This window comes from Sycon ciliatum, chromosome 2 (genome assembly GCF_964019385.1).
Source record: "Sycon ciliatum chromosome 2, ocSycCili1.1, whole genome shotgun sequence".
NCBI classification, from domain to species: domain Eukaryota; kingdom Metazoa; phylum Porifera; class Calcarea; order Leucosolenida; family Sycettidae; genus Sycon; species Sycon ciliatum.
The window spans coordinates 33,408,482-33,417,471 of NC_088644.1; the positions used below are offsets into that span (position 1 = coordinate 33,408,482).

General features: G+C 47.1%; 1 non-coding gene across 1 annotated transcript; it reads right to left on the reverse strand.

The window, feature by feature from the left end:
* Nucleotides 1-533: 533 nt before the first annotated feature.
* On the reverse strand, nucleotides 534-639 carry LOC135811019 (U6 spliceosomal RNA). The gene has a single exon (XR_010552493.1). It is a non-coding gene; the product is annotated as a U6 spliceosomal RNA (small nuclear RNA).
* Between the last annotated feature and the right edge of the window lie 8,351 nt (nucleotides 640-8,990).

An 8,990-nucleotide genomic window follows, 5' to 3' on the forward strand; every position in this document is an offset into this window, starting at 1 on the left:
CGCCAGAGCGAGTGGAGGATGGCTGACTGAGCAGACCACTGGACCTCTGATGGCGGGTTCTCCTGCCAGCAGATCTGACGAACAGTACAGACAACGTGGCACTAGCTTTCCCGTGAAGGCACCTCCAGGCAAACACTAGTAGTAGCTTGCGCTTGCCGAGTTCGCCTATCCGGTGCAAGCCGTGCTGCACCAGTAGGAGATGCACGGTTGTCTAGGTTGGATGGCAGTCGATAGTTGATAATATTTGGTGTACATTTGCAGAATGATTCATACTCATAGACCCTTTTCTCAGTTTCTCATTAAAAAAAATCCGTTTGCGGGTTTTACGCCTCCCCACTTTGTTGGCCTACTATACTTGATGTCATAGGCACCTCAAAATTCACTTCCTCATTTTGTACTGTCGCAGATATACGAATCTCAAAATTGTTTCATCAAACTTCAACAAAACCTATAATAGTGAAGAAAAAACATCTTTCAAGTACCATGCCCGGCGCCCGCATGGTGCCAAACACTTCACTGTAGCCTGGACTGGCAAAAATATGGAACGCTTCACGAATTTGCGTGTCATCCTTGCGCAGGGGCCATGCTAATCTTCTCTGTATCGTTCCAATTTTAGTATATGTAACACCGAAGTGATACAATATTATTATCATCGGGAGTGGCTTATATACTGCCTACGCCTTTGCAAGTGGGTATGATCATGAAACGCCTTACGGACAATACGAATGGACACTATAATTATTATAACCTAGGAATTTAGCGAATGCATGATCTGCGAACAAGAAAGATTTCCTTGGCTTGTGGTGTCTCGCGCGATGCCCGCCTACTGCGTCGTCATGGCAACTGCCAGTGTAAACCAATCACAGGTCAGAATGTTTTAAAAGTTGCTGTTGACTTAGGGCATGAATGGTGTATATTTTGTAGACAGCATCCACGATTCTTGGTAGCAGCCTACCCAAAAATTTCATATGTCATTCAATTGACCGTAACTTTGGTGTCTCTCCATGAATTTGAGTGAATTTTTCACCACACACTCCTGCCACTATGCTGGCCCTCTGGACATGACTTACAAGTTCTTGCGCCTCACTGACAGGCTTTTGAGGCCGGAAAAAATTCCGGCATAGTGCGACGGTGTAGGCCTCGACCAAATATGCTAAAAAAAGAGCATATTATGCTCGTCGCATATCAGGGAAAACGTCCATAATATGCCAAAGATTTAGCAAGATATGCAAAAAGATATGCCAATATATTCCAAAATATGCTCGACATAAGCAGGAAGTGTAGATCATTTCAGTAAAATTACAACCTTGGAATAGTCAATGGCTTCACGGCTATCATGCTTATGGTGCAAATCAAAACACATGCGGAATTGTATGGATGGGGTGTGTCCCCAGCAACAGTAGCGATAGTGTTCATCCATGGGGAAATGTAGCAAACGCCTCAACCATTCCCGGCAAATTTATCCATAAAAGGCATTTCTGAACGCATTTTGTTCATAATATGAATGTTTTGTCCTCATTTTCTTCAGAATATTTGAATTATATGCTGGCTTCATTCGAATATTCCCTTTGTCGCTCAATATGCCATATATGAACTGTCTCACAAAATATACTGAAATATGCGCAAGCATATTTGGTCGAGGCCTACCACGGTGTGTGAGCCACCCAGGAGCCAACAAAATGCATTCACAAGTTTTTTCACATTTTCTTGCCCATTCTGTCCGTGCGCGGGACCCAAACCTAAAAAAAAGGTCCAGAAGCAGCCATGGGTGGTGGGATAGGGCCCCTCAACGTGGCCCTGGAATCTGTCACTACAGCACAAGTGGGCGTTCTCTCACAGACTCCCACAGACCGAAGTCAATTTTTGAATTTTTGAAGGTTTAGGGCGTGCTACGAGATCGTACCTTTGATACAACATCCAGTGCTGGTATGGGACCTCCACAGCAAGCCATTTCCACAGCGCTGCAAACCAAATCCAGGATACCCTCAAAACTCGGCAAAGACTACCACTCACGTTCCACTACTGCCTAGTACTGACTCCTACCTGACTTCTTGACACGACTCAAACTTGCCAAAGTCACTAAATCAACGTCAACTACAATCATCAAGCCACATATCTGCAACGTCACGAGGGTGCTGGCAAAAGTCCTGCTACGGCGGTGGGCTTCGCCCGCCGCCGTGCAGCCCAGTACGTGGCTAGCTAAAGCGGGATTCACAGAAGCTTTTTTGCGATGCGACACGCGATGCGACGCGATCTGCGATGGATGCGTGCGATGCGAACTCGCGAAATACCATTCACAGAAGAAGTCAGCGATGCGACAAAGTTTTGCTGATTTGGGTACGTCACCATGATATTCGCGCGGTTTGACACAACTTGTAAAAATTTATAGGCAACCGGTTAACCCGCGATATTCATGTTAAAACAAAATGGCGTCACGATTTATTGAAAGTGGTATAGTTGGTGGAACGAGTGTTCAAACCCATTTGAACTTCATACTGTTCGTCTTCTTTTTGACATGCTCCCTTTCCATCGTCCTTAGCTTTTATTTGTTGAGAGCTGTTTTGGCTTTCTCCTATACCTCTGGGGGATGCCAAGTGATGGTTTTGAGAGGCTGGTGATGGCTGTGAGCGAGAGTTTGCCGATCGGCGTCGTCCTCGCTATAGCGATGAAAATACTAGTTACTGCGCACCTGGCAGATATCAGAACACGTCGGAGCGTCCAGGAGCAAAGGAATCTTGGGTTTTCACTGGAATCTAGTTCCTCCAGCATCGTGTAGCCCACCGTCGGTGAATGGCGGTCCAGAAAGGTCGAACCTGGTCTTCTGCAGCATCTCGCAGTCCTGCGAGGCACACTGAATACGCCTGTCATGTATTCTACAAATAAAAATCACGAAGTTGTGGACTTTACAGTGATGAGTCTATCCTGTATGCTGCAAAAGACGCAGGAAATGTGACTGGTGTCTGTACACTCAGTGACTGGACGCCAACACCCCAGTCTTCTCCTGCAGGATCTGTTTGACATTGACATTATGCAGTAGGTCGGCATTGACCTGGTTTGGCAGCTATCGTTATAGTATCTACCTGGTTGGATGTAGCAGGTTGGTGTTTGCTCGTCGTCCAGTCCGGAATTTTCTTGTAACTCACGGTGGAGTACGCGCAGGGTTTGTGATCATCCCTGTTCACTTCAATATTATCAAACACAACGTTCCCTTTGTCACTCATCTTATCCTGAGTACTGAATTTGCTGACAATATTGCACCATACTTGTCACAACCTACCGCCACTGCTGGCGGTGGCGACTGGTTCGTCAATGGCGGTGACCAGGCTGACTGACTAGCTTCGAGACAGCGGCCTCGTTGTCAATCCCGCGGCAGCCTAAAGGTTGATTTTATTCATCCAGCCTCAGTGCCATGTTGACGATGCCCTAGTGACTGTGTGTCATGGATTGCCTTGCCATCAGCGGTCATTGCCGTCCACCTTGATGCAGCCCTCAACAACTGGCTCAGCCCATGGGAGTCTCAAGTGGACAAAATTGTTGCCAAAGTAGCTCAGAAGATTGGTGCATCGTGGTGTAGGCGAGCACATAACTAGGACTTCCCAGCGTCTATTTGTCCAGGCTGCGATACTATGTGACATGCTGTACTGCACATTCTTTTCAGCACTGCAAGGCCGGCAGCTGGACCGACTGCAGGGGCCGCGCACATGCAGGCCGCCTGTTGCCAGTGCAGCATTCTGGAACGTTCCTTCCTTCTGAGATCCGTGGAATAATAACTTTCTTTGCTTCAAAGCAAGTTGCTTACCTTTCTGTTGTGCTCCCAGTGTCCTTACAACAATAACCTACAGCAATGTTTTATTTTCCTTTCCATTCCCCAACCAATGAATACTACGATGTCGATTCTATTTCTTCATACTTTGGTGTGTGCCCGCGCACGCACGTGTGTGTGTATACCTCACTCGCCACTCTAAGTTCTGTTCCCCATCACTGGAACACTGCCTGTTCTTTCAGGACCTGCCATCATCTGCGGATGGGCATTCAATAATTGTATTGTGTGTGTGTTTCATTCAGAATCAGATCCGCTATCATTGCTATTAGAGAAAATCTGTGGGTTCACATCCAGTGCATTTTTAGATCTGCGTGCTTTTCTCGCCACGGGCGCATACATGGGACATTGTGTGTGTCTGTGTGTATGGGGATATTGTCTGTATCGGCTTTTGGTACTAATGTTCAGGTCTGTGCTTGCATGTGTGAACATGAAATTGTTCGGTTCTGTGCATGCTATTGCTATGTTGTATATTATTGTATGTATGTGTGCATTTCCACGAACAGTGTAGACGAGCGTGGAGAGTGCATTCATCCCTCATCAACCACTTCCCCTTGGGCTTACGAGAGTTTTTTCTGCGTACCTCTCTGATACTGTATTGATGCCGGCACCTGTACCTCGATGTGTTCCTCTATCTGCAGTCGCCTTTAACCTTCGGTCAAGTTAACGTTTATTGTGCTCTATTTATCGTGCGAATCAAAATAAACAATAATAACACAAGTCGTGCTAGAGTGACGACATGTGCGTGTAGTAGGGTTGATGCGATGGGACGTTATAATTAGGTGGAACAGAACACACATTGGGCAGATTGATTGGGCATCATTGATTGTGCTCAGTCTAAACAGTGAACATAATAATTATCTCCAGTGACAGACTGTAGCGGCTAGCCTCCAATAGGTAGCTGGCACTAGTCGCTACTGCTTGTTTGACAGGTGCCGCCAGAACCCCTGTTGTGTCATGCTATAGATGCACATGCCCTGTTCTGGGGCATACTGAGGTACTTTGATTTTGTTGACTGCATGTAGACAGCATCCAATAGTAGTACTCGTAGACCTTGGCTCTTTGTAGGTCAACCACCATCGCATGGATCGATCGGTGACTATGCACTTGGAGGTTGGAATAGCCCGCGCTGAACAGATCTTGCCATGGCCCAGGGAGTGAACTCGCTTACTCGACTATCCCGGTTTTAGTTAACCAGCATGAGTGGTGCAATTTGTCCATACCATGTTGCGAGCTCACAGTTGTTTGGGCAGGTTTTGAGCTGCACCACGAAACAAAGCGAAATAACGGCATGACTGTAGAGCAAGGAAGCGGCGAGACGGCACTTCCAGGACGAGACAGGCAGTAGAGATGTGTTCACAGCACGAGCAACCTCTCAGACCCTGCCGGTACTCCACAGTTACAAGAAAATGTCGGACTGGACGACGCGCCAATGCAAACCTGCTACATCCACCCAGGCAGATAGCTGCCAAACCAGGCCAATGTCGACCCACTGCATACCGGTATGTCAATGTCAAACAGATCCTGCAGGAGAAGACTGGGATGATATTGGCGTCCAGTGTACGGACACCAGTCACATTTCCTGCGTCTTTTGCAGCATACAGGATAGACTCATCACTGTAAAGTCCACTACTTCGTGATTTTTATTTGTAGAATACATGACAGGCGTATTCAGTGTGCCTCGCAGGACTGCGAGATGCTGCAGAAGACCAGTTTCGACCTTTCTGGACCGCCATTCACCGACGGTGGGCTACACGATGCTGGAGGAACTAGATTCCAGTGAAAACCCAAGATTCCTTTGCTCCTGGACGCTCCGACGTGTTCTGATATCTGCCAGGTGCGCAGTAACTAGTATTTTCATCGCTATAGCGAGGACGACGCCGATCGGCAAACTCTCGCTCACAGCCATCACCAGCCTCTCAAAACCATCACTTGGCATCCCCCAGAGGTATAGGAGAAAGCCAAAACAGCTCTCAACAAACAAAAGCTAAGGACGATGGAAAGAGAGCATGTCAAAAAGAAGACGAACAGTATGAAGTTCAAATGGGTTTGAACACTCGTTCCACCAACTATACCACTTTCAATAAATCGTGACGCCATTTTGTTTTAACACGCATACGGTCCACTCTTGCACCTTTGTACAACTTTGCTGTAGAAAAGGTCAAAATCGTACACCAAATCGCTTGTAGCATCGCATCGCATCGCAAAAGTTGAGCCAAGCTCAACTTCTGCGATGGCCTGCGATGGCCCAGTTGCGGCAGTTGCGTGGGGTGCGACATGGCTGCGATTTGGGGTTTTCCCCGTTTCGCGTCTGTCGCATCGCAAAAAAGCTTCTGTGAATCCCGCTTAAAACACGTGATTTTTTTGGACTTTTTTTGGACTTGGAGCAAAATTCTGCGCACATTCGCGTGTTTCCAAGAGCGCAGCGTGGAGAGGTGGACGGTTAAGATTTATCGTCACTGTGAATGTAAAAACTCCCTAAACATTTTGGTTATAACATTGATTGTTTTGGTTTCCTAATTTAGTGACGACTTTCAACTGATAAGTGTCACGACATTTCTCGCTACACATATCCTGGCACACACTGAGACATAGACAGCATTAGCAACAACACACAATGTTTTTGCCAGCTAGCTGGCCTCTGCGTACACCACAGACACACCCACACACCACAGAAAGATACAGATCACAGTAGTAGTGTGGTCTTTTTCACTCACGGTGGAAGATGGAAGAAGAGCTTAGCATTGTGTATACATGAGCAAGAAGAAGGGCATGCCACCTCACACATATACATGTATACATGTACACGTATGTACCAGACCAACATGATGCAAAAAGTGAACCGCTGTGGTGAATGGGGCCGCCGGATAATTAACCAGCCCGAAGCTGGCGGAAAAAACCTCAGGACCCCGGCGGAGGCACAACCCTGAGGAAAAACCGGTTAGAATAACCCCATAAGATAAATGAACAAAACGTAGCCTGCAGGACCTATCCAGAAAGGAGAATAAAGGGGAGGGCGGGTGGGAAACTACAACGAAAAGAGAAAGACCACGATGAAGAGAAAAGTTTGAGAACATGATTCTACCATAAAATCACTTTAATGTTCAGCGATGGAGCTTGCAATCACATTTTGAGCAAAGCCAAGGTGTTCATTGATCTCATTGACCACTTGGTCCATGTTCACACGTTCAGCTGCTTTGTGTCGTATCAAATAAAAAATCAGCTTGTTCGCACAATGGGGCAGGCTAGAAGTAGACAAGCCTATGAATTTGAGAGGCTCAATATATGAACGGCTCTTCATAAGGCCATTCACCAATATGAAATCCATGTACAATTCGTCATGCGGTACAGCTTCACTCCATAATGAGTGGAAGCTTCGCCGAGTCATTACTTCTAGAATGCACAGTCCAAACCTCCAGGAGTCTGCTGATGGATTTACCATCACCCAATCGTGTCCTGTGTGGGCTAGGTCCAAACGTGGGAAGAGTTCAGGCGGTCTATATGCAGGAGTATCATCCATATGGCACCTATTGATGAACTCGCCTGCAAATTTAGCAGAGCCTAGGTCGATCAACTTCGCGATCCTTGTGCCGTCGGCTCGCATGCTAACGCAGAAGTTTGAAGGCTTTACGTCAGAATGCATAATACCCAGAGAGTTGAGGAATTGAAGACCTTGAGCAGCATCCCGCAGTAAACCGAGTCGCTCATTATCATGCAGCACAGTGCTGGGCATCTGCGCTAGTGAGCCTTCTGGAAAATATTCAAGTTCAAAACCATGGTAGCTATTGAACATATACCAATAAGGCTTGCAGGTTGCAATGAACCGATCTCGTTTGTTCTGTCGAATTTCTTCCTCGCATCTCTGTACATACTGGGTAATCCGCAGTTCTTTATACAACAATTTCCTTCTGTACCTCTCTCCAACACCAGGATAAATCTTGCGTAGTTTCAGAACGCTTGTAGTTCCAGCTCTTCCTGTTTCCACCTTGATGACACGTCTTCTTTCTGTAGCATAAATGCAGTAGCCTGGAACCTCCATTTCCTCCACATCATCAGTAGTTGCGATAGTAATAGTTGTGCCGAAGTGGCATATAGACTTCGCTCGTGCCAACTTATCCGCGTCTACAAAGTTCTTGCTAAACTTTGTGAAATATTCCTCGAAGAAGGACTCCTCCACTGTGCGCGGATCTTCCGTTGCCATTACTTCTACTGCTTGTATTCCTGCTGACATTGCCTGGTCGTTATTAACTCCTCAGAAATACTTTCCCCTCCAACGGGAGCAGAAGGGAACAGCAGCACGTCTCGTTTCAAAACCTATCTTCAAATCACGCTCGGGAGAGTTCGCAAAGGCTGCTGCAGCGTGACGGAATACTCAACAAGCGAAGAGAAAAACTCTGTCTCTCACCACTAACTCAAATGCAAAGCGAAGTGAAAGAGTTTGGTCGCGCCTCGGTATTTATGCTACATCTTTGAAATGCTCCACCCGGCAGCGTTCAGTTGCAGCAACGGTGCACACTTACGGCAACGGTGCGCACTTGCAGCCTCCACAACACGGTCGGCACGGAGGCAGGAGGAGTGACTGCCCACCTAACTGTGGACGCTAAGGACCTCACCCTAGTCACAACTGAGAATTATTATTTCTGGCCAAGGCCCCTGTACGCGAGGCCATGGCACAGCCAAGACTGGCTCCACAGCAGTCGAACGACACGTGCAGGCGAATACGCAGAGGACATGTGCCACATGGCATGAGGTCGTGGCCGAGGCAGGCCCAGAATGTTATGGCTTGAATGTTCGGTTAACGTAGGAGTTAACCGTTGTTAAAGGGAAACTGAACGCTAAAAATAAGTATGGCTTATCCGAAGGAGAATTGGGCACTGATTCCGATGAGCTATGTCTCGAGCCGATCAGAGAAGAGGAACCGTGTCAAATTTCATAAATAACACCTTCCATATTTGGAAATTGGGCTTGATGACGTGCGTACTGCTTAGCTGTCACCATGCTGTGCATGCTCACTTGCTCAGCAGTGTAATTGAATGGAAGAAACCAATTACTTTGGTGTTTTGCAGCTCTGTTTCGTTCCCTGACGGTAACCAAATCTAGATGTAGGAATCTGTTGAGCAGGAGAGTGACACATGTCTTCCCAAAGGCTGTCCAGGCTGCAGGGGTGATG